This window comes from Pinus tabuliformis, chromosome 1_1 (genome assembly GCF_031772625.1).
Source record: "Pinus tabuliformis cultivar Carrire ecotype Pingquan chromosome 1_1, CPIR1, whole genome shotgun sequence".
NCBI classification, from domain to species: Eukaryota; Viridiplantae; Streptophyta; class Pinopsida; order Pinales; family Pinaceae; genus Pinus; species Pinus tabuliformis.
The window spans coordinates 915,417,609-915,445,261 of record NC_142297.1 but is presented as its reverse complement, the minus strand read 5'-3'; the positions used below and the strand labels follow the sequence as shown (position 1 = coordinate 915,445,261).

The 27,653-nt window shown below is 38.5% G+C and overlaps 1 pseudogene; it reads left to right on the top strand.

Moving 5' to 3' along the window:
* Window positions 1-27,653, top strand: part of LOC149217376 (uncharacterized) — a 92,898-nt pseudogene that overhangs the window by 57,657 nt on the left and 7,588 nt on the right.

Genomic DNA, 27,653 nt, shown 5'->3' with positions numbered 1-27,653 from the left:
TATTTCTGAAGTCTTGAAATCATCTATGCCCGAAGGTATGCAGGTACAGTAAGAGAAAAGTGCGTACATACGCAGGAACGAAGCGTTTCAGGTGCGCCGGTACGCAGGCACAGAAGGGTTTCAGGTGCGCCGGTACGCAGGCACAGAAGGGTTTCAGGTGCGCCAGTACGCAGGCACAGAAGGGTTTCAGGTGCGTCGGTACGCAGGCACAGAAGGGTTTCAGGTGCGCCGGTATGCAGGCACAGAAGGGTTTCAGGTGCGCCGGTACGCAGGCACAGAAGGGTTGCAGGTGCGCCGGTACGCAGGCTAGCAGTTGAGCAGGGTGCGTACGTAAGCAGGCGAGCAGTTGAGCAGGGTGCGTACTGTAAGCAGGCAAGCAGTTGAGCAGGGTGAGTACTGTAAGCAGGCAAGCAGTTGAGCAGGGTGCTTACGTAAGCAGGCGAGCAGTTGAGCAGGGTGCTTACGTAAGCAGGCGAGCAGTTGAGCAGGGTGCTTACTTCTCTTAAAATCTTTGTTTATCATTGTTGTGTTCTGGGTTTGGTCCTATTATTGTTGATCTGGTTACTACAGTTGACTGGGTGATTCTCTTATACTTGATGATTATTTGATGCTTATGGATCCAGTTTGAAAATTTATGAAAAGTGGTCCTTGTAAGAAAAGAAGTAGGGGGTTGTAGCTCCCTTCCAGGAGAGACTGGAAAACGAGAGAGAGAGTTGTAGCTCTCTGCAGGTTGCAGCCTGCGTACTGGTAAAGGACTGCACCAGTACAAAACCATTGTAAAAGGAGTTTCTAATTTGAAAGAAGATAGAGACATATTGCAGCAGGTGGTTTTCACCCACATTGGGTTTCCACCTTACATCTTGTGTTCTTTGGTGTGACTATCTGTTTTCTTTTGTTCATGCTCATTATTTTATGGTACTGACATGCAAAAATAATTCAAAGAACAAATAAAGAAGATTTATTAAAAGAATTAGATAATACTGATTCACCCCCCTCTCAGTATTATTTCCAACAAAAACCATAGAATTCGGCCCTGAAATAACTTTGAAAATCAACCCCTCTCTTTCTATACACCAAGAAGAAAAGTTGTGCAACATGTTAAGGGAACATCTAGATGCCTGCTGTGAAGTAAAATTATGAGTGTGGACACAAACAATTCCTCTAGCCCGATAATGGGTCTAGCCACAACCGATACATTCTATGGAATATTTCCTTAGGTTAGAACCAATTAAGAGGGCCTACCTCTTAGTACGCTTATCCCGTTTGAAGATGACCTTGCTTGCTCACTCTCGCTATCCTCTCGTTTCCTTCTTCGAACACCTGAAACAAGTAAACAACAACAAACAACAACTATGATAATAGACAAATTGTAATTCAACCTACTTAACAAGTCAAGAAACATTAAGCCATAAACATGTAAGATGACACATTATGTAGGAAATCAATCGATAGTTGCATATATATTGAATCAAGAAGATATTACAACTATTGTCTTGACTTTGTTGTTCTCCTCTGACAAAAATAGGTTCTCACACACTTTCGTTAGCATTCCATGATGGCCTCAACAATGATAGTTTTAAGGCTCTTCCCTTTAGGCTTGAAACTAAACCAAATTCACACTTCTTCCTCACACAAATAGAGAGCTACAACTATGAATAACTTGTTGTTTACTCCAAACTTAATTAGCACTAGCACACCCACATTAACACTAGGTTGTGCTTGGGAAAAATGGAGGTTTACATAGCATGAATGGATGGGAGATGGTTCCTCTTTTCATGGGAGAAAGTAATATCTCTTGAGGTAGTTCCATCCTTATAGGGGAAAGGAGCCCAAACTGACATCCTTGACCCCATCCGACCAAACCATTTACCAGACTTTCATTATGAAGCTTCTAGAGCTAGAAGCTTCAGCTCCTTATTTAAAAAACTTTGCATAAGAGGATCAACACAACTGGAAAAAAGATCAGTCACTTTGGTTAGCTCTAGGGACAGTGTTAATCCCTGCATATCGGTGTGAGGAGGTCAAAGTTCATTAGCGTCGATCTTGTAAACTGGGAAAAATAGAAGATTTTGGGGAAATGGTGCAAAAGGGAATTGTTATGCTCATGAAGAGGGACACAATGGGAGTTTCTTCATGAAGGGAAAGCATGTAGGGTTCACTGTAGAGGTCGTTCGGGATCAAGGAACGGGGAGTACAGGGATAGTGACAAAATGTTGTGTAATAATGCCTTTGCTTGGAGTTACAAGGAAATGAAGGGAGTTCACCCCTCGGTGTCTACTCACCACATTTATATCAAAGAAGGTTGCAAACCAGCCTGACAACCCCAAATGAGAATGAATCTAGCTCTCAAGGATATAGTCAAAGAAGAACTGCAAAAGCTGCTGGATGTAGGATTCATTTACCCTATCTCGAATAGTGAGTGGGTTTCTCCTTTAGTGTTGGTTCCAAATAAAAATGGGAAGTGGAGGATTTGTGTCGATTACAGAGAGTTAAACAAAGCAACAAAGAAGGACCATTTCCCTCTACCTTTCATTGACCAAGTGCTAGATGGCCTGGCAGGGAAAAAGTTTTTTTCTTTCCTAGATAGGTTCAGGGGTACAATCAAAGCTAGATCAGCCTAGAATACCAGGATAAAACCACCTTCACTTGTCCTTGGGGTACTTTCGCTTATAGGGTCCTTCCTTTTGGCCTATATAATGCCCCTGCCACTTTCCAGAGGGAAGTCTTGAGTATCTTTTCCGAGCTATTCCATGATGCAGTAGAAATTTATATAGATGATTTTACACCCTATGGGTGTGATTTCCAAGAGGCTCTATCCAAATTGGGTAAGGTGTTGAACAAATGCATTGTAATGAACTTGTCCCTTAGTCCCGAAAAATGTGAGTTCTTGATGACTGCAGGGACTGTTCTAGGTCATTCAATATCCTAGAAAGGACTGTAGGTGGACCCAAATATGATAGTCATCATCCAAAGGGTCCCACCTCTGCAAAAATAGAGGGATGTCAGAATTTTTCTAGGTTTAGCTGGATACTATTAGAGATTTATAAAAGACTTCAACAAGTTAGCTTATCCTCTATTTTCGTTATTGGCCAAAGACTCTAAGTTTTTATGGTCAAAAAGATGTCAAGAGGCCCTAGAAACCCTGAAGGACAAGTTGACAACTACACCTATTCTCCGAGGCCCAAATTAGGCCCTTCCTTTCCCTATACATGTTGATGCCTCTCACAAAGCCATAGGAGCATCTCTAGGCCAGATAGGTGACAAATTACCTTATGCCATTTACTTCATTAATAAGAATATGTCAAAGGCCAAACTGAATTACACAGTGACTGAAAAGGAGCTCCTAGCTATTGTGCATTCATTGAAAAAATTTAGGCATTACGTTACAGGTTACCAAACATTTGTACATATTGACCATGCTACAATTAAATACTTGATGAATAAACCTAATGTGAATGCTCAAATTATTATATGGTTACTTTTATTACAATAGTTTGATCTAACTATTATTGATAAGCCTTGGAAGGAGAATGTTGTTGCATATTTTTTTATCCAGATTAAATTTTCCTGCAGGGGAGGAAGGAATGGTTGATGATCAGTTACCGGATGAAAACTTATTTGCCATTTTAGTTCTCTCTCCATGGTTTGCTGACATAGAAAACTACTTGGTGTCAGCATAGTTTCCACTGAACTTGTCCTCCAAAGAGAAAAGCAATATTGTGAGGAAGAGCGCCCCATTCACTTGGATTGGGGGAAACCTCTTCAAACTAGGCCCGGATCAAATTTTGAGAATATGTGTCAAGGAGGAGGAAGTCTTTGACATCCTTCTGACCTGACATGATGGGCCTTGTGGAGGTCACTTTGCAGCCAGGAGGACAACATTCAAGGTGCTACATGCTGGTTATTATTGTCCCACTCTTCACCAGGATGTGAAGAGGTATACTAGTTAGTGTGATCAGTGCCAAACGATGGGAAAACCTACCCCAAGGGATGAAATGCCTCTGCAACCTCAAGTGACTTTTGAGCCATTTGACAAGTGGGGTATGGATTTCATTGGACCCATTAACCATCCATCCAAGCAAAAGTAGTACATCATTGTGTGCACTGATTATTTAACCAAGTGGGCTGAAGCCAAGGCCATCAAATCAAAAATATAGGAGAAAGTGGTTGAGTTCTTAAGGGAAAATGTATTTTATAAGTTTGGGTACCCTAGAGAACTGGTCATTGATCAAGGCAGCCAGTTTACATCTCACATGATTGAAAATTTGTTAAGCCAACACAATATCAAGCATAGAACATCCACTCCTTACCACCCACAAGCTAATGGGCAAGTGGAGGTGACCAACAAAGCATTGGAGGGCATTCTGACCAAAGTGATTAGCAGCAGCAGAAAGGATTGGGCAGATAGATTAGTTGAGGCCACTTGGGCCTACAATACCACCTGGAAGACCACCACTGGGTTCACTCCTTATGAGTTGGACTATGGGAAGAAGGTCCTACTGTAAATTGAATTTGAGTACAACACATTAAGAATGGCAGCACAACTAGATCTAGATCTCACCAAGGCACAACAAGAGAAATTGCTCCAGATGAATGGGTTAGATGAGTTTAGAATGCACGCCCTCATGCACACAGAGGTGACTCAAGTTCAAAGGAAGATCTGGCATGACAAGAACATAAAGGAAAAAAAATTTAAAGAAGGTAATTGGGATTTGTTGTATGATTCCAGATACAAGGATTTTAAAGGCAAATTAAGGACTAGATCGTTAGGGCCTTATGCCATAGAAAAATGTCATGATAATGGTTCAGTGCAGATGAGAACCATTGATGCAGAGGCTATTCCTTTACTTGTCAATGGGCACAGATTGAAGGTCTACAAGAAGCCCTTGTCAAAGCAAGAATTCATTAATGGCATCAGCAAGATAGTGATGGTAGTGGAGAAAGTCTCAACTTCTACCCCATCAAGTCACTGAAAAAAAAATAAAAAAAATAAATAAATAAATAAAACAAAATAAAAATAAAAAGAAAAAAAAAATTAAAGAGACTCAGGTGAAAAGCTCCATGAGGCATCTGAGTCCCACTGTTGGGTTGAAAACCTCTTGAGGCAGCCCAATGGTGTCAAAAAAATAAAAAAGAGATAAAATGATCTATGGGTGAAAACCTCTTTTGAGGCACCTAGGGCAAGTAGCTAGGATGAAAACCTCTTGGAGGCAAACTCGTTGTTTTCAAAAAAAGAAAAAAGAGAAAAGATATACAAAAAAAAAAAAAACTTTGAAAATGTTGTTTGCAGGTCAGCAGGAGGAGGATCAGAGCAATAAGAGAGGAACAAAAGGACCTATACAATTCATGTTTTCATTCCTCCATTCCATATTCTTCATCATCCCTTTATTCCCTCCATTTTTGAACTCATCTAGCTCAGTTTGCACGAGTTTTGTGTTTTCTACAAGATTTCTTGTAAACCTACAGGATTCCCTGTAAACCTACAACATTCCCTGAAAACCTACAGGATGATCCTATAGGAATTATGGTGGCTTGGGAATCCCAGGGAAAGTGACCCTGGAGCAAGGAGATGACCTGCTTGTGTCAAAAAAAAAAAATGTTTACTTCACCACCTCATCACCATGCCTCTCTCCACCATGATTACCCCTACATTCATCCAATAAGTCAATTTCAAAAAAGAGCACAATTTTTAGAAAAAAAGAAGAAAAAACAAAAACAAAAAACAAAACAAAACAAAAAAAACAAACAAACAAAAACAAATAAAAGAGGATAAGAACAGAGGACAAGGGGACAACACCTAAAGGCTATACCTCTCACCTACCAATCACTAGACCCCTTCTCTACCCATGACAACAATCCTCATTCTCTAGAAGTGAAGGAAAGAATAAAAACTTAAGGGAGAGGCAGCTATAGGAAATCCTATAGCAGCCTATCCCACAGGTTGTAGTCATATTCAACATGGAGATCCCAATGTCAAGGAAGCTCCTCCAAAGCTCAGCAGCAGCAGGATCACCAATATCACCCTCCAGTACCTGGACATCAAAGAAAAAAACATCAAGGGAGGCCAATATAAAAATAAAAATAAAACCATATGCAACAAATACACAACAAGGACATCGCTCACCAACAAGCGGCACCATCAAGGCATCTTACCATAGGTATGTCATCTCGCTTAAGCTCTCTAATTAGCATAACATGATAAAAAATGTAGGATTGTGTAAGAGTTGGTTTTATAAGCAAAGGTGGCCAGTTAACATGGCCACCTTCAGCCAGTCAATGCGAAGAGTACAGTTAGTTCACTACACACGTGGCAGCAATCAAATCAGGAGAAAGAGGAGATGAGGCCAAAAGTGGTTATGTTATGGATGACTAAAGTGGGAGATGATTATGAGGGAAGGAGGAATGACGAAGTGGTAGTGGGACCAATAGTCCAAAAGTGGGTGATCTTACTTCGGTCGCTAGCACACCATTCCACACAATCACCCATATGAGGAAATAAATCATTGATTCCCATGCATAGGAGGCATTTGCAATCTCGAGGATACATCAAAGCAAGCTTGCTCTCGGCTCTTGAAGTAGTGTCTACAGGAAAGACAGTGAGCAGTTTTTTAGTGCAAGAGCACCTACAAGAACGTACAAGAAAACCTACAAGATTGTACAGGAGAACCTAAAGGATACAGAGTAGTCATCTACAGGATTGGTAGTGGGTATTTATAGGGGAAAAATCAAAGGTTGGATTCATCAAGCAGTAACCAGGAGGTAGGAGCTATACCTTCCCACACTTTCCAAGTTAAAAAAAATATAGAAAAACCTTCTATTTTGTTAAGGAGATTGCAGTATAGGGGAATTGTATACAGAATTGTCATTTAAAATCTCTCACCCATTAGCATTTGGAATTAGACCCCTACAAGCTTCCAAAATCATCAGAGGAAAAATGACAAGGGGATTTAACAAGAGGGAACCCATAAACACAATGAGAATTGATCAGCACCCTCCTATAGCAGAGATCTCCACAAGGCACAATTGGATGGGTTTCTTTGCAAAAATGAGGGGATACGATGATGAGGTGACCAAAGACTTTTCTCTATCACTCATACCACTAACTAGGACCCATGCCACTGATGTGGTGAAAGTCCTGTTAGTAGAAATCACCCCTGAAGTCATAGGCAGAATCACCACACTTCTTTTAGGGTTGCCTTGGAGAAAGGAAGATAAGGGTAACAACAAACTTGCAAAGAAGAAATTATTTTTGGAAGGACAGGGGGAAATGGAAGACAAAAATGGGGTTAGAATAGAAATCATGCCATACCCTTGGAATGAAATTAGCTACCACCTCATTAAATATATATCATGTGATGGGAGATATAGTGTGGTATATGGATACCATTTTAGGCTTCTCCAAGAACTGAGGTTGGAGCAGACACACCTCCTCAAAATAGACTAAGAATACCCTACTTTCTTCTTCAATCAGTGATAGATATGAGCATCAAGGTGCAGGATGGAAAACATCAACAACTAGCCCATCATTGGTTATAAAACTTATCCTAGAAGATGCCCTCCAAAACCTAATAATCCCAATTGCATGGACAACTTTCATAGACATGCAGATAGAGGGAGAAATAAAATCTCTTGAATATGACAAAATCCCCACTTCTAGTGAGAGGGATGAAGAGGAAACAGAAGAGGAATAAGAGGAAGAAAAGGAGGAGGAAAGTGATGAAGAGACAGAAGAAGATGCAAAAGAAGAAATTGATGAACAGAGTGAGGAAGTAGAGGGAGAAGAAGAGAAAGACAAGGATGAGAAGGAAAATATAAAAGAGGAAACAAAAGGCAAGGAAGAATAGAGGTCTACAATTCAAGGCAAAGAAGGGGAGGAATCACCAAGGGTATCTCCAGAACCCACTGAGAAATAGGCAACAACTACTCTCACTGCCCTAAGTACACCTATCAAGAAAAAAGGGAAGAGATAGAGACAAACCCCATTGTACTTTAGGACAAGAAAAAGTACAAGGATCAAGAAAGGAAAACCTCAAACACCCACCAAAGTTCCTATTGTCATTGAAGATTCACCAAAGTAGTAAGAAAAGATACCTCCTCTTGTGAAAAATCAAGGAGAAGGATCATCAGGACAAGCCTCTCCCAAATCTCCCATCACTTATGTTAGGAGGCCTGTCACTAGGTCTGCCTCATCCAAAGGAAAAGGTCCCCTATAGGAGACATAGAAGGACCTACAGGAATCAGAGGCCATCCTGCAGGAAACTCTACTAAACCTACAGGAAACTCATAAAATGGACCAAGAAGAGATCATTTAGCAAGAAACAAAGAAGGAAGATCCAGAACTGCGGGAACCTAGTCCTTAACCCAACCTTAACTCTTACTACAGGTTCTTTGAAGGGGGTAGAGTCATTCCACAGAAATTTTCCATCCCCGTTGTTAGAGTCGGTCTGGTCATCCCTCTGTCAGAGATCAAAACTCTTTTTGCATTTCATGTTTAGGTGTCCCATCACTTTCGATCACTTGCATTTCGCTAGGGGCATGCCATTGTCTGACGGAAGGGTTTGGTGTTCTTGTTTCCCTCATGCTTGTACCTGCCCGGGCTAGTCAAAATTTCTCTATGTTCATCAAAGTTCATTTCAGTCATTCATAGTCATTATGCTATTTTGGTCAAAAAGAGTTATTTTAAGAGTCTAGGTCTAGTGGTTGGTCTTCAAACATGTCGAATAATGCCCGCAGGCCATGAGGATCATCAAACACATTTGAGGACATTTCTTGTTCAAAACTCTGTTTTGAGTAAGAAATTGTCGAATTCATTTTTTGTAATATTTTTCCGCCATGGAGTTTTCAAAGCAGGCTCTAGTTTTCCTTTGCCAAACATCAATGCCTATATCCCTGCAAAAAATCAACCAATTTCATCATTTTGAGTCCAGAAAATCAATGAGAAAGCCAAAGGACAGAGTTTCATTAAATGACAAAGTGCCATAGTCAAAAACATTATGAAGGGAGTTTTTTGAAGAAGTAAAACTTTAAATCATCTCTTGTCAAGATATTTCAAAACTATTTATCCCTTTGCAACAAGTGTCTTTCATAATCCAAGGGAGAAATTGTGTTTTGAAAGTGCAAGAGCAAAACAGTGAGTGGAAGAGGCCGATTGTGTGACTTGGAGGCAGCGCGGCGCATATAGCAGGTGGCACAACGCACATAGAGCATGCAGTGCACTGGGAGTTTTCACCCAGTGTAATTTATAATAGGTGGGGTGTATATAAAGAGCGCGGCGCACTGGGTTTTGAGTGCGGCGCATATAGCCTCAAGCCCGAAACTTGCTTGGAATTTCACCAATTCGCCCATACCTTGCATGAATTCGCCAGGTAGGCCCTCATTCTTGCTATTGCTTTGAATTTGGTGATAAGTGTGAGTGGTTTATGGGTGGTAGCATTTGAAACAAAATCTAAATCCTCCCTTTAAAATACATTCAAAGGAAATTTGTTGTGGGGTCTTGACTTATTGATTGGTCGCCAAGGACTCTCCCCTTTCCCCATTTCCCTTTTGTTTCCTCATTTCCTAACCCCCCCCCCCCATCAAGCTCATCAATCCAACATTGCATTCAAATCCCAAAACTACTAAACCCCTATTCCCTATCCCTCCACTCATTGGTCAATGTAAACCCCAAAACCCTACCTTATAAAATCCCCAAACCCTCCTACATATCCTTGAACAAAATTCCCCCCCATAACCCCTATTCCCATCATATTATTCCCCTTCCTAACACTCCCTTTTTACATTGTTCCCCTTGGTGGCAGATATCATAACAGCACCTAGTTTCACTACCATCATCAAAGGATGACAAATTTTTGGGCACAACACAGGTTTTTTCTCCCTGTGCGTCGCGCCACTGGCGCGGCGCTTAGGATTGGGAGCTCCAAATCACAAATGGTTTGCATTTTTGGATTCAACATGAAAAATCATGCCTACTGGTGCATGGAAAAAAAGTTTGGGTAAGTTTTGAGTCCCCAGGAGGTCAAAAACACCCTAAAAATGACCTCTCTGCCCCTAATTTCACACACAAAAAGCAATCTTGGGAGATTGAGGTTTTGGAGGGGCAAATGGGCACCAAATTCAGAAATTCCACTTGGGTTGGAAAGTAGACAGGTAGGGCTTTCCAACAAGCACACTTGGGCTCAATTTGGACTTCAGCAAGTGCCTCAAAATCAGCACCAAAGTAGCACGGTGCATATAGAAATTGGCGCGACGCACAGAGGTTTTTGGCCTAATTTTTCACCTTCCAGCTCAGAAATTCGGCCAGTTTGACTAGTTTTGCTTTGTGATGTTATTTTTGACTTATCTTGATGTAATTGAGTAAACATGATGTAATTTTGGCACTTAGTTACTTGTTCTAGAAGATTCATTCACCAAAGAGTGAAAATTTAATGAATGAATCAGTTTCCTACCTTATAGAGGCAAGTTGTTTTGACTGCCTAGATTTTAGTGTTTTGTTTAGAATTGGTTGAAACAGCTCCTAGAAGGATGAGCTCGACCCCTAGAGGCAAGGGAAGAGGTTGTCTTGTCTATATTATGTAATTTCTAAGTCATTTTCAGGGTTGGACTCTTGGGAAAAGCTTGGCACTCTATTGTACATTCACTTCTGCATTTTTGGCTAAGGAAAGACCAGGGTTTTGCAGCACTGTTTGGGATCCATGTGGTTTTATGTTTTGATGGTGTGCCTCTCTGAGTAATTGTAAGTTTATCTAGTGTTATGTGTATCATTTTCTTGTTTCTTCTTCTGAATTTGAAACAAATGAGTGATTAGGGTGGAATCCATAACTGTTATTCTCAACCTTTGAATTTGTTTAAATTTTCATGTTTTCTTCAGTTTAAGGAGAATACTTGAGACTCTCTTGCTCTCCTTAGCTCCTCACCTGTTTGATCTACCCATCTCACTTGCTTTAAAGCATCAAAACGATTGCCTTCCTTGCCCCAATCAGACCTCTGCAGAAACTGTGCCTCATCCCCGAGCCCAAAATTGCCTTTCCCATTTTTTCAACAAAACCCTCAAAAACTCAAATCAAATCCTTTGCACTTAATACCTAGCCTAAAATCAGTTGCTAAATCAATCATCTCAAGCCCCATCTCTTGTCTTTTGCTGAGATCGACCCGGAGAGAGCCCTCTCAACTGAGCGTGGTTTGATGTGGACCTAGAACCTTGTCTTTTCAGCCTGAGACAAATCTAGGCTCTAACACCCTTATTCTTTGAGCTTGAAAAAAAAGGGAAAGAACACATACGTGGATGAAAATTTCCAAATCTAAAGGAGTGGAGGATATAGGCCACATGGAGGAGAAAGTAAAGGGGATGGGCAGAGAACTGAGCAGCATAAGGGATAGAGAGACAATGATGAAAGCTCGGTTGGAAGTAGAGAATGCATGGCTAAGGGGATAGTTGTAAGAGAGAGAAAGTTAATTGGCATCCATGGCCAATTTATCCTTAGAGGCAATCCAGTGCAGGATGCCATCAAAGTCTTATGCATTGTATCTTAAGGAATAGTTGCTACAGTTCCAAATTAAGACTTTAACACAAAGAGGCACTATGCCCTTCCAAGATTATAGACAATTCATTGATCTCTATGATCAAAGAACTTTGGAGGATAGAGCTCAAATGTCTAAAATGTCTAAGTTTTACCTACACAACTTGGCCTTGGCAGATCTAAATGTGTGGGACCCTAATTCAAAACTAGGGGACTTGCAATTGATGGCTTTGGCATCATGGATGAATCATGAGGAGGAAAGAGCTACAGAGATGAAGAAAGTAATGGCAAGAGAAGAAATAGAACCCCTCATGATAAGAGCTGAAAAATCAAATCCAATGGATGTCATCAGCACCCACAACCTGATATCAAATTACCCTAAACTTGCACCTAGGTACGTTGCTTCCCAAGAGAAAGAAGTCACACACTTTGAGGACATGTTTAGGTTGTTAGGGGATGACAACATGAAAGCTTGCCAAAGGAGATGGAACACTTTTCCCTACAGCCTAAAAATCAGAGAATGAGAGAGGCACTAAACAGAACACCCATGTACAAGCAAGCTCTCTAAAGACTCAAAGTCAATTGGATTGGCTTGAGACCCAGTCCACCACAACTCTTAGGAATGTTGGAAGGAAGAAAGGAAGAGTAAGAAAGGAAGAGGAAGAAATAAAGCAGTGGGAGGAGACAGAGAGGAAGGCGGGATTCTATGCACAAGAAGAAGAAACTACATCAAAAGCATGGGATGTTAGGGAGGCCACTAGAGCAATGAAAGACATGGATATAGATTGAGTTGCTCAGAGGATGAGCAACACTTTCAGTAGGGGAGTGATGATGAGCCTCATCATTGGGTAACTATATGGACCTTAATACACCTCCAAGCTTATTTAAATAAACTCTTCTCATAATTCCTTACATATTTTGATTATATTTTGCTTAATGAGATGAGTAAAAGTGAGATTTTATGCCTAGTGGACTAATGTGCATTGATTGTAGGTTTTTGAGAGCAAATCATGTCAATTTTGGCTAATTAAGGGCAGAAACTCGAATGAGACAAGGAGATATTGTACGAGATAGATCCTCCTCATTTACTCCTCACTCATTCGAATATTCCACCACCAAATCACACTGACTCAGAGTTGTAAGCAGCTAAGTAATGAAGATCAAAAGGAAGCCAAGCCAGTGACAGTTAAAGTGCCAGTTCATCTTGTGTTTGGGAGCTGAACCTACCTAGATTTAACGAAGTCATTGGAGACTCCAGTTGTATAAATAAGGACGCCTAGAGCCGCATTAGGATTCAAATTTTTTATGTAAAAGAACTAATTAAATTTCGAGTTCAAGACTTGTGGAAGACATTGTTACGTACTTTTCTGATATGATAATGAGAATGAGCATTTCCTTGATCCAGCACTGAGTTGACTTAGAGGGCTGAAGCTCTTGGGTTAGGGCCCAACCCTAGCAACAAAGGCTCCTCTTCTTGTATTTGTATGCTTAGTTGGTTGCATAAACTAAATGTTGAATTGTCTTTAGCATTATTTCATTGCAAGTAGTTGTGGATTCGATTAGTTTACTTCCATTTGTGCATTGCTTTAGAAGCAACTTAGGAAGATAAAGGAATATAAAAAAAACTGTTAGTAGGTGGATTTGGTCTCACTCCTCCCTTCAGGGACCATGGTTTGAGGAAAGAACTCCTATGCAGCCCCAAAAATACAGAATTCTAATTTCTCATGGAATTTAGGGTTTTTTGTTACTTAGGCCATCATTTTACTAGTTTTCAAGAATAAGATTTAATTGTCATTTATGATATCTTCAGCCTTGCATTAGATCTCATAGGGGTTTCACATTATTCTACAAGTTTTCCCATGCATGAAATAGGCAACTAGATAATGAAATTATGATTTTCATTAGTTCATTGAAGATCTTTCTTGTTTACATGATTCATGGATAAATGTTAGTGATTGATGCAATGCAGGAGTTTCAGCAGTGCAAAGAGATTCCAAGATTAGCAACCCCATCCTAACCTCATCCATCCATGATCATCACTTTTTCCACTAAGTCCCTCACCAAATTCATCATTCCATAATAACATTTCTCTAATCTTGTTGATCAAACCCAACCATCTCACAAACTCAGTTTTGAGCTCTGAAGGAGTCCTAGCCACTCCTTTGCCTCATTCCTCCCACCATTCACCTTCCCTAATCCCTACACCACCTTCCAAATCCCTCCTTTTTCTCTCAGCTGGATCATGTAGGAATATAGGGGATCATGTAGGAGCATTAGGACATCCTGTAGGAGGCATTAGGATATCCTGTAGGTCGACCTGTAGTGGCATGTTTTGAGGTTGAATTGTGGAAAAAGCACCTAGGAAGATAGGAGAAGATCCCTACTTTCCTCCCAAGCCATCTGACCATTCACCATCATCCCTAATCCACATGCCACATCACCAAGAGAAGTTAGCATTCGTATTTTCACCACAAAGAAACAAAAAGGAAAAAAAGAGTTATTTTGTTCATTTACACACACAACAGTCGAATGTTTCGATGTTTCAAATTGCATGCCTAGGATAATAGGATTGCACACATGTTAACTTAGAATTCTTTTGAAGAAAATACTCTTAGCAATTAGTTAGATGAATGGTGTGTTTAAGAATTTGATTTCAGTCTTTTCCTTACTACAGTAGACAATATTTCATTTAGTGTAAATTTCCCTTTTCCTCATTGGTAATCAAGCTTCTTCTGAATCAATAGAAGGATGATTTGAGAAACCATAGTGGTCTATTGCCATCTTAGCAGTGACAAAGAGTGGACCCATCACATCTACTTGTGTATACTGCACTGTCACCTCCAAGTTTTTATGAACCATGGGTTGATAAACTAAAGTCAGTAGCCTCAAAAGTTGCAGCGTTCTTGCTACAATATCGGTGCTCATCAATAATGACATTCTATGGTACAAGGGAAGAATCTATCTGAATTCAAACTCCAAGTTTAAAACCAAAATCCTCAAGGAGTCACATGATTCACTGTTAGTCAGGCATGTTGGATTCTTTAAAACTTACTATAATGCATGCCAATCATTCTTTTGGAAGGGAATGAGTCACAATATTCAGAAATATGTAGCAAAATCGATAAATGTTAAATTAAAAAAAAGTGAAAATATTATGACACCTGGACTACTTCATCCCTAAAATATTCCAAATTAGAAATGGGAAGAAATATCAATGGACTTTATTGAAGGCTTACCTGTATTTGATGGTAAGGATAATATTCTTGTAATCGTCGACAGACTCACCAAGTATGCTCACTTTATTGCAATGAAGAAATCAGACTCAACAAAACAAATAACTGAGATATTTTTCAAAAATATTTACAAATTACACGGATTTTCCAAGGTCATTGTGAGTAATAGATATGCCAAATTTAAGGGTAATTTTTGGAAGGAATTATTCAATCATATAGGAACCTACCTCAACATGAGTTCTGCTTACCATCCTCAAACAGATGGCCAAACAAATATTGTTAATAAATTTTTGGAAACTTACCTACGTTGTTATGCCAAAAACAAGCAAAAGAAGTGGGTTCAGTGGTTACATCTCATTGAGTGGTGGTACAATTCCACTTACCACATGTCAGCAAAAATGACTCCATTTCAACATTTGTATGGGTATGAACCTCCAAAATGGAAGGACCTGGCTATCATCCAGAAAAAACTACCAACTGTTAAAAACCAACTAGAAGAAACCAAAAACATCATCCAAACTCTAAAATAAAAATTAAATAATGCAAGAAACCATATGAAGTAGCAAGCTGACCGAAACAGAACCGAGAGAGAATTTGAAGTCGGAGAAGGGGTATTTGTCAAGCTCCAGCCATACAAATAGTTGTCCTTAAAAAAAATGAAATAATAATTTGGCACCAAATTTATATGGACCATACCATATCAACAAAAATATCATCCAAGTTTCATATAATTTAAGCCTTCCGGAGAAAATTCGTGTCCACAATGTCTTCCATGTATCGTGCCTTAAAAGGGAACTTGGTGACCATCAATTAGCACAAACAACGCTTCCATCCTTAGATGATGAAGGAGGGGTCATTTTGGAGCCAGAATGTATCATATCCACCAGGGAAAATAAGCTATCATCTCGTGTAATCAAGCAATACTTGATCAAGTGGAAGGACTTACTAGAAGAAGAAGCTTGTTGGGAGACTAAAGCATTTCGTCAACAACATTCATCGTTACATATGCTTTGAGGACAAAGAATTTTTTGGGAGGAAGGCAATGTTATATAAAAATTAGTTAATTGTAATTATTAGTTAATAGGAAAAGGGCATGATCAAAGACCATGCCCATTCACCAAGAGGCACCCAAGGCCATATTTAAGCCAAGGCCTCTCACTATGTAATTCATCATTCAATTGTTATATGTGTGTGTGTGTGTGTGTGTGTGTGAGTGTGTGGATTTCTATTTAAGCTAAGTTTTCATGCTTCATTGATATGGATGATGCTATGATTTGTTAATGATTTCTCTCATATAATGGATGCCAAATTTGAATGAGTAAAGATAAATTGGCATAGAAATGAAAATTATCCTTAATATTGATTCACCCCCCTCTCAATATTAACAATGTTTCCAACAATTACATATCGCTATCTCTGATGCATTATTAACCATCAGTACCATCATTATGCCTTAGGTCTGACCCCTTCAAGTTGTGACAATAGCCCCTCTTCTTTATGTGCGTCATAGCTTGGCGGTAGAGCTTATCTATACATGGATGCCCTAGTTTATCCCCATTTCCCATCTTGGTGTCCATGCAGCCATTTTTTATTACTTTTTGGAATCCCTCCTTCTGACCCACCATGACCAAAAATTTGAGCCTCATGTCCTCTTCCTCGTCATAATTATGGATATACCCTAGGAGGATTCCACCACTTTATCCCTTGGATTTACTTTATATCATCCTATTTCTACATGATGAGCCTTCATTTCTTCATTTGATTGTCGTCATCTTCTTGGCCCACCATTCTATTTCACTTGGTGTTTTACCCTTTCTTGAAGGAACCTTTGAGATGAGTGGTCCTATTAGCCAGCCTCTTGTCTTCATTATGTCATGAGTAGTTCCATCATTATCGAAACTAGTTGATATCCCCTATACCACTCGTTCCTCTAGGAGGAATTTCCTTTAAGCTCTTTTCAGACTCCTTAATTTAGAAAAGATTGTCGAGTGAACTTATCTCCTTCACGCTCGTAAAAGTACTTCAAATTTCATCTACCCAGTATAAGTTTAACCACTTTCTGGATTGGGATAGAATAGTTACAAAAAAGGAATACCCTATTCTACTATGGCTAGGAGGTTCTCCCTTGTATATTTTTATCTCTTTTTCAGGCTTGGGGGACAACCATATGAAAATGGAACTTTAAAAAAAAGAGAGAGAGAAAGGGAAGGGAACATTCATTTTCATTAGTCATCAAAAGGCAACATCAATTTTGTCTCCCTTGAACAAAAAACATGTCTACTTCATTATCACACATTTGGGTTTTAGCTTTCCTAGGAGCCATATCATAGATATGAGTTTGTCTACTCCTTTGGATGGTTACTCTTCGAGTCATATGGAACATGCCTTGATGCCTTCTATGTGGTTTCATTATATCACATGGTGCTCATTAGTCATGATGCCAAGTCACTTTTGTGTCATTTCACTATGTGTTGAAAAGAAGTCTTTGCCTGTGTTAGGCATATACAGTAGTCTATTGACCTTTTTGAGTCATCCATCCCTGTGCCATTTGTACTTCATCACTTCATGACTTCATCCATACATCACATCATCCTGATCTGTTCCATGTCAATTAATAGGGGATACATCAAGACCCTCCTTCGATGGATATTCTCCTATCGACTTCAGCTCATTATATAGGAGCTTGATCAAGGAACTAGTAGTAACTTGGAGCTTGCAGACCTCAATTCTAAGTTTCCTCGTGATCGAAAATGGGTTTATATCATTGGCTCTTGATTGGTCGAGTTCATTGATGTTCGACATCAGCTCATCTATTCACACTTAGTGGACTGTACTAGGTACCTTGGGGTCCATTTTCCTCATTGGTGGATTCCCTCACACATATCACTGCACTAGTACAAAATGAGAGATTAGTGACTACACCACTAAAATTTTTAGTCACCACAATTATTTCAAGTGAATTAATACTAAATTTGAGTAATTTTAAGTGACCCAACTAAAAATGACTAACTTAAACAGCTAATTTAGTCTAGGGTTGAGATATACAACTAGATAATAAGTGACCCAACTAAAATTGACTAATGTAAATGACTAATTTAGTCAAGGACTAAAATATATGACTAGATAATAAGTGACAAAATTAAAATGATTAATGTAAACAACTATTGTAGTCCAAGAATAAAAATATGACCAACAAGAAAGTATAAAAGTATATGAATTAGTCATTTATGCTAATCATTCTTAATTGTGTCACTCTGGAAATGGAAATTTGCAATTTTGATACCGATGTGTTACATTTCACAAAATTTTAGCACTATAGTCTCTAAATAAATTTGCATTGTTCAAATTTAGAGACAAATGGGTCTCTAAATCCATCTACAATGTTAAAATTTAGATACTACTTTAAGGGGGTCTCTAAATCCATCTCCAATGTTAAAATTTTGGTAGATGGATTCAATCACCCCCTTAAAGGGGTATATGAATCTATATATAATGCTAAAATTGTAACAATTTTATACAATATAGAGTACAAGTTTACAATATATAATAGTTTTATACTCCCTTTGGAAGGCAGGACAAGAAAGCAAGTTTGACATTGGTATAGATGGGTTTTAAGGGTTAATAGGAATTTGTTCCTCACATCTTAGAGAGACAACACAATATTTCTTATGGGTCTTTTGTGATGTTGTTACATACCATGGTTGATTATTGCACTAGATTCATAGAGAACGATTTTATTAATTTGAATTCAAAGTATGTTGATTTAAACATGGTCAATTGATATAAAGCTAGAAGTTTACTCCAAAGTCGTATTATTATATAAATAATTCTATAGATACATGCATTACAAAAATGTTTATGAATTCTAATAATGCATTCACATTCTTAGAATGTGGAAACACTATTATTAGAAAAACATGCATACTAAAAATTATTGTGGCTTTTTATTTATGTAGAATAACATGCCATGGCTCCCATATCCAAGTTGAAATCTTAATATCCCTTAGAGAGTATCCACATCATCGTTTGGGGGTTACTTCTTGTTCCTTGAACTCTAGAAGCTTCATTTAGCGCCTAAGACCCTCTTTTCTCCTACCCTTGAGATAGTACATTCCTCAAAACCCATTTTTATCATGTAAACAATATCGATGGTGACAAAGATCCCACATAGAGGCCAAATATCCCCTAGAGATGTCATGTGTAGTAATTATAATACTTGTCCAAGAATATTGATCATGGGAACATTCAAATATGACCCAAACACCTTATGATCCTTCCTTGACCTTTCTTAAGGCCCCATGTGCCATACATGGCGCAAAAAAACTCCTAATGATATTGAGGCCAAACTTAGAGGCTCCAAGGCCCAAATATGTCACACAAAACCTTCAAATAGCACCCATAGTACACCTAAAGCCTAGATATATCTTAGATAGGATATTTGTGGTGGTTTGAGGCATTATTCATGTCCCTTGAACTAGAGAATTTTTGTCTAGGGACTAAGGATCTTGGTTTCCTTCCCTATCCATCATAGAGGCCATAAAACCCATCCTTATTATGTAAAACATACTAATTGTTCCCATATTCCCATTCTAATATCTTGTTCATGGACATTAAATATGAGGAAGACTTGTTTTATGCCTAAGGCCCTTTTTCATTCCTTCGCTAATATATAAGCCCTAACTCACATATATGATGTGTATAACCTCGTAACGGAACCCTTATCCTAGTTGGAGGCCTAAAATCCCTCAAAGAGGATTCATATTGTACTTTATTGTCTTTTTCATGTAGTGTAAGCCAAAGAAGTTCCATTTTGGGCTTGAGGCCATTATTTTCATCCCTTTTCCATTGTACAATCCTAAGACCCATTCTTACTATGTAAAACATACTAATGACACTAAATATCCCTCATATAGGCCTAAGATCCCCTATAGAGGTCATGCGTGGTTCTTTGAGAACTACTTCCAAAGCTTAATCATCAAAGATTCAAATAAGGGATAGGTGGTTTATGGCATTCCTATTTTGACCAAGCCTACACTTGAAAGAATCGTATATGATTTCAAAGCCTCTTAATTTCATTAAGGTCCAATAATGAATGCTCAAAGACCCAATCATAGTGTGAAAATCCTTTGAATCGTATACATATACCTTCTACAGGCCAAAAAATATCGCTTAGAGAATACAATTTATGTGGTGGTTTGAATCCTTTTTAATGGCCACTGATTATTTAAGACTTAAGTCCCTTTTTTTAATGTCCTTCTTTGACCATAGTAAAGGACATCATACCCATTATTATTATGTAAAACATAATAAATTCCCATGATCCTAGCTATAGGTCTTGTTCATGGAAATTAAGCATGAGAAAGATTAATTTAGGGACTAAGCCCTTGTTTTGCTCTCCTAACCATAACGTAGACACTAACTCCGATATGTGGTGAGAAATACATCCTATGGTTCCCATATCCCAACTCAATGCCAAATATTTGTTAAATAATATATATGTGGTTTTAAAGTCTAGCTCATTTCCCTTGACACTAAAAATCTAATTGTAAGGACTAATGCACTTGTTTACCTCCCCTAATCATGGTACTTTCCTTGACTCGTATACATGGTGTGAAAAAATTCCTAACGGAATTGATATCCCATATATTCCTAAGATTATTTAGAGAGGATTTATGTGGTTGTTCAATTCCAAATTCATGGCCCTTGAGCATGAGAAGCTTCATTTTAGAAATAAAGGCCTTTTTCTCCTTCCCTCATACTAATTCTTTTCATGCAAAGAATAATAATGATTCCAATATTGGTGAACAAGCATTCAAGTTACAAAATAAGCTCTGAAAATTGGATGGTTGATGGTAATTTCGATTAAGGTTTGATATACAATGAATATGCTCTCTACAAACTCTATTGTATCTCTAATGGCTCCCCACGAGGGGTTAATGAGGGCCCCTCATTTAAATCTATGGTGATTGGTCTTTCTTCTCAGTCAACTCCTAAATCCATAACTCCGCAACACTTAGTGTCATAGTCTGGAACTTCTGCAAATGTAGGGTTAAGCCATAAACCAACAAACAATTCACATCCAGAGAAAATGACTAAGACATCGACAACCTCAGGTTAGTGTCATCCTCGAACATAGGATATTCCCACTTTTTAAATCCTGGAAGCTAAATTTGGATCAAATATAGAATAGATAAATGAACATGCATTAATCTGCAACTTAATTAGCCCCTAGTCCACTAAGAAGAATTTCTAAATTTGCTTCGAAAGAACTGGGTCATCAAGGGGGATGTTGATATCGATCTGGGCACAAGATGTTTTTCATAGTAATATTTAATAACATGGAGGATAGAGACAATATTTTGCATGGAGGTCCCTATTTGATGAACTCGGTGGGACTCTTTTTGAAACATTGGGTACCTTGTTTTGATCCCGAAAAGGAATATTTCTCTTATCTCCCAGTATGGATCATGCTGTATTCTCTACAACATGAGTACTAGGATCTAGATATTTTGGCTGACAACAATGATAAAATCAGAAAATTTGTCATGTTATCAAATATTACGAAGGTTGGGTGTTATACCTCCTATGCCATAATGTCCATTTATATGCACCTCACAAAACCCCTTCCTACTTGCATTCATCTTAGTTGTGAGGACGTTATCTAGGAGAAACCGATTGACTATGAGAAAATCCCATTCAGATGCTTCCACTATGATGACTATTGCCATTTTTTTAAGGATTTCCCCAATAAGCCTTCCTCTACAAAAGGGGACTGAGTCAACGCAACCTCCCACTCATGTGAAGATTGATTCAGAACTGTCTCAGGTTACAAGAGAACAAAAAAGAAAAATGGGAATCATCAAATCCCTTTGGCATGCAGAATGGAAACACATTTTCCCTCCTCCAATCTGATCTAGACATAGATTAGACCTCAAATCAACCCCAAGAGGACACAACAAATCCTATAGTACTCTCGGCTAAAGCATCACCTGCTTCAATAAATACTCCCCATAACAACAATGTTCCATCAAAAGAAATCCCTTCTCCCATGAAGGAAGGAGGCCTTCAAGATCCAGAGCTCAGGGAAATGGACCTGCAGCAAATAGCAGAAGAATGGTAGTGCAAAGAGCCAACAACCATTCCTGAAGACCAATCCAATTAGTGGCCAAAGCTTATATGAGACATCAATATGTGCTCCTACAAAAATCACATGCCTCAGGTAACATTCCTTCCCCCTCTTCCTCTTTCTCTTTGCAACGAATAAAGTGAAATTCCCCTCAAGAATTCCCCTTAGCCCTCAAGGAGCCTAAGAAGAAGGGAAGGAAAACCAACAACCAACTCTTGCAAGATCTAGGAGAATTTATTTTTAATTCAGGATGAGTAGCCCCAATGATGACCCTTTTCCCTCCCCTATCCTTGACTCAATGATTAAGATCATCTCATGGAATGTGCGAGGATTGAATGACAAATATAAATGTTGAATCTTGCCATATAAACATGCATCAATCTAACATTCTTCTCGAGCATGAGACCAAACGTTCTCACCAAACACTCACTCAAATAATCCCCTACCTATGGAAATCCTACGAATTCCTTTCTCAATGTGCTTCTAAGTCCTCTGGAGGCCTGGTCATGCTTTGGAATCTAGCCACAATTCACATCAAAGACTCCTTTTCCCTCTCAATAATTCTCACTATTTCTTTTCAGCGCATCGAATCCTCTCATTCTAGCTTTCTTTCTAATATATATGGGCCTACTCTTCCCCAAGACAAAATATTATTCATCTCCAATCTCATGGTTTTCCATCATATCGTTTCTCCCACACCATGGATCATGGCTGGAGAATTCAACATAATTTGATCCCTAAATTAAAAAAGGAGGGGGATCAGGAAGCTTGATGATGTCTCGACTCTAATGCTTTTATTGACAACTGCAACATGATAGACATCCAAACTACAAACAACAAATTCACCTGGAACAACAGGAGGGGAGGCATTCATCAAGTTGCTTCAATATTAGGCATATTCTTAACCTTTGAAGCTTTGCTTCTATCAGGATTCTAGCTCGATGTGCCAATGATAATAAGGTGTGTTTATGATCACTGGCGTATCACTATGTATATAAACTGGTTGTCGTACCTGAAAACTAAGTCATTTATCTTTGAGGTAATATGGCTCAGGCATCCATATTTCCTCTCCAAAATGGCATATTGGTGGTCCATCTTTGCATCCATCACAAGGAAATTCATGTTTCAATTTGAGAATTGATTACAATTTATGAAAAAAATATCAAGGAATGGAATAGAACACACTTTCGTAACATCCTTAAAGACAAACTGTAACATCCTTCAAGACAAACTAACTTTGGGGACAAAAGTGAAAGTGGTCCAGTTGTGTATTATCTCATCAGGGAGCACTCCCCAGCTACGAGAAGTAGAGAGTACCCTTCAAAATCAACTTTAGTAACGCTTAGCCCAAGAGGAAATTCAATACATGAAGAAATCGAGGATCAAATGGCTAAAGGATGGCAAGAAAAATACTTAGTTCCTCCATTGCTACATGGTAAACTACATGCACCAAAACAAAACCCACATGCTACAAGACCACAATAATCAGTGGGTGGAGGACCACAATGATATGTCCAGTCTATTTTCGAATCATTTTAAGGACCTCTTAATAGATCCTCCTAGTAACAGATTATCCGATATATGAAATATCACTCAAGATATCCCCAAGCTCATATCAGATGAACAAAATTCAGCACTTCTAAGGACCATCATCATGCAAGAAGTCGAACCACTTGTTATGAGCATGCCAAAGAATAAGGCTCCAAGACCGAATGTTTCACAACTGAGTTCTTCCAAGCTTGTTAGTCTATCCTTAATTAGGATATATGGCAGGTTGTTGAAGACTCCAGAGCCTTAACCTCCCTTCTTTCGATCTTCGACTCCACTTCAAGGAAAACTTTAAAGATAGAAAATTATATTGAAGTATAAAAATATTGGTGAATCTCACTAGTTCCTAATATGCAAACTATAAAATGTTTATTGATTTACTTGTAAAATTATTCAAATTTATAATGATTTTATATATACTCTGTATATAATGTTGAAGATTTTTAAGGTAAAATGATTTTATATTGTAAAATTTGGGTAACTCACTTTTATAAAAAATGGAAATTAGTGAATCCTTTTTTTGGAAAAATCATGGAAAATTAGCCCACTTGTGAATATTAGCACCTAAAATTTTCCATGCTCCACTTTCATTTTGCTCATGCCCAAATATAGAAAGGCCTCCTCTGCGTCAAACTTCAAACCTATTTCTCTTTGCAACGTCATCTACAAAATCATCTCTAAAACTATTTCCAACTGTCTCAAGCACTTCCTCCCTGGTATCAACTCTCCAGAGAAAACAAGTTATGTGGAAGGGAGGCAAATTTGGACACCATTATTCTTACACAAGAAAAAATTCACTCCCTTTGAGTTGACAAATAGCCAAGTATGATCCTCAAATTAGACATGACAAAGGCTTTTGATAAAGTTAGTTGGAAGTACATATATCATGTTCTTACAACCTTGGGCTTTCATGAAATGTAGATCACTTGGATTATGCCCCTCATCTCCAAGGATTTCTTCTCTATTCAGGTCAATGACTCTCCTTCCCCCACCTTTTCCTCCTCGCAAGGGATAATGCAAGGAGATCGACTCTCTCCATACATCTTTCTCCTTGTTACTGAAGGATTAAGCCATGACATAAAGTGTGCTCCTTCATTCCATAGGATATAAGGCCTCCCCCAAGGATCTCAAGATCAAAATGTTGCCCATTAATAATTTGTTTATGACACACTTTTAATGGGACACCCCACTATCGTTGAAGCCAAAGAATTTAAGGGGGTCCTTGACACTTTCACAGCTACATTAGGTACTGATATTAACACAGGGAAATCTCAAATTTTCTTCTTCAATACTCCCCCTACAATCCAAATGCATATCTCCATATTCTTGGGCTTCTAAAAGAGCTCCCTTCTGACCAAATATCTCAATACACCTATTACTCTAAACCCTCTCAGATGTTCTATCTAGGAATACCTCCTTGTGAAATTGGAAGTTAATCTCTCCTCCTGGACCTTCGGATCCCTGAAATTTTCACGTCGTTTCATCCTTCTCAAGTTGGTGTTGTAATCTATGCCCTCCTATTTAATTCTTGCATTAGCTACTCCCAAATCCATTCTATGCAAAATAAGAAATATTGAGCACTCAATTATTTGGGGAGGAGCATATCTTAAAATAAAATGGGACATGGTTTCATGGGAGAACTTTGTTTTCTTAAAGCAAAGGGAGGCCTCGATTTAAGAGATCCAAAAAATATGAGCAAGGCCTTGAGTGAAAAAATATTGTGGCGTTGGCTAAAGTACCCAACATCCTTGTAGGGTAAACTATGGGTGAAAAATTATTCTCAGGGTATCCCAAACTCTCATCAAGTCTGAATGGTAGCTTGCCATCAAGGCTCCCACATCTGTAATGCTGCAAGTCACAAAAAAGCTATAATCCAAGAGCATTGCTTTTGGGAAGTAAGAGATGTGGAATCAACTCTCTTCTAGAAAGATTCCTAGAATCAATGGTCACGCCTATCCTCTCTTCCACACTCTGATAAAATAAGAACTCAACACTCTTCCCAAGGTCTCTTTGGTGTGATTCACTTATGGGAGGATCAACTACCCCTATACAGGCCATGGCAACCCTAGAAATTTCTTTCTCAAATGGATCATTAGACACAAGTCAATGAGTGGCATGTTTTAGAGCCAGTGCTAAAGGCTTAGAACATACCAATCCAAACATATTCTATTGTGATGCAATGGGGGCAAGGAAGCACTAGAACATTAAATCTAAATGAATCATATAAACTTTTGACCTATGTCCATCATGATGAAGTGGATAGAGTATTGAAACACTTGTGGAAACTAAAGCATTGACTGAAGGTGACCTTCTCCATTTGGTTATTAAGTAAGAATAAAACATTGACCAGGGAGAATCGTTGTAAGAGAGCCTTCATCGGTCCCTCAACAAGCCCTCTCTACTACAACCACATAGAGGATCTAACACATCTATTCCTGGAATGCACTTTTTCCCTAGATATTTGGGGTCACCTTCACTGAGCCTTTCAAGGAGAGAATATTAAGCCCATATGCATCCCCATCAATCCGGAGAATTGGAGTGCCACACTTTTCAGTAGCTCTATCCTCAACAGATTTTGGCAGCTAACCCCTAGTTTCACTCTTTGGAACATCTAGAAGATGTGAAACACAAGAGTGTTCAAAAATCAAACTCCACTAATAGCCAAAGCCTAGGATCAGCTCAAAACTTAGCTTGATGAGGCTATCTCTACTAGGAACTAGAAAAAACGGGATTGAGGCTATCCCCCAAAAGAAAGCAAAATCATACAGGATTTAAACATCAAGCAACATCAACCTGATCTATCTAATAGCATCTGTTCTCCCTCGGTCACTAGCCCATCAATTTGATCTTTGCCTGTTGGAGGCTTTCTAAAACTCAACTTCGATGGTGCCTCTAGAGTAAATCTGAGACTAGCCATTTGTGGAGGAGTCATCTATGATAATGAAGGGAAAATTATTTTCATTTTCTTGGGCCTTCTTGGATCTGTCACCAATAATGAGGCAAAACTTTGGGCCTTGGAACATGGAATCTCAGCTACCATTTAGTTAAATCATCATTAGCTTATAATTTAAAGAGACTCTCTAGTGATCATCTCTATTTTGAAAAAAAAATCAGATGACACTCCCCTCTCCAAATCCTCAACAAGATGGAGGTTAGAATCGCATCTACAAAGGGTAGTAGGCATTCTCAAAAGGATTGAAACTCCTAATTTAGCCCATGTCTGTCACATAGGCAACAAGCTAGCTAATCACTTGGCCAACCATGCTCTTGATACCCAGTGCAAGTCTCTACAATTGAATTGGTCATGACCAGTCCCTGAGTAGCTGAGAGCTTCTTGTGAAGTCATTTCCACTCAGGATTTAATCCCAACGGTGGGTTAAAATCATGGTTAAACAAGATGTTATCATAGTCATTTTTTGTGGTTTCCTAGTCAGTTTTGTGGCTAAAGGCCATCCTGGTAAACTCCATGTCTATTTTTGTAAATATTTCTCTAAACTATCAATGGCCCTTTCAGAAATTATTGTAAAACATAGAATTATAAATCTAAAGACACTAAACGAGTTGTTTTGGGTTGGTTTCCCTTTAGGGCAACCCTTAATGCTAGGTAGACCTTCTTATATGCTTTTTTATCATTAATTAAAAGTTGGGCTTTACAAAACAAAATGGTGCCCATATTCCTAGTCTAAGGCCCTTTTCATGTCCATTGGTAAAGGCCTTAAGTGTTATCCCTAGTGTGCAAAATGTGGCAATGTTGTGAAAATATTAGTAAATATAAAAGCCCCAATATAAATTCCTCCATTGGTCATAACATCTAATAATGCTAAATATGAGAAATTGACCACATTGTGATAGGTGAAAGCTTAGTTCAAAAAAATAATAATTATCCAAACCTTAGGAGGGTCATGTTATCATACCTTTTTATGTTTATGTTGAAACAAGAAGAAACTCTCACATGATTTTAATTTTGAGTTTTTTAAGTTTTTTAATTTTTCTCAATACATGAGAAATGGTGACGGCATAAAAAACTAAAGCTTCAAGAAGGTTATACTCTTGGACACACATAAATATCACTTCATAAAACCACTAATTATGTTCGTAAGTTTTACATATTAAATAGTTTATATACAACTTAATATCTTATTTATTTTTATTGAATTTTTAATTTAATACTATATATAATTTTTTGCTTGAAATATTCTTATTGATATATTAATTTTTAATTTTATTTTA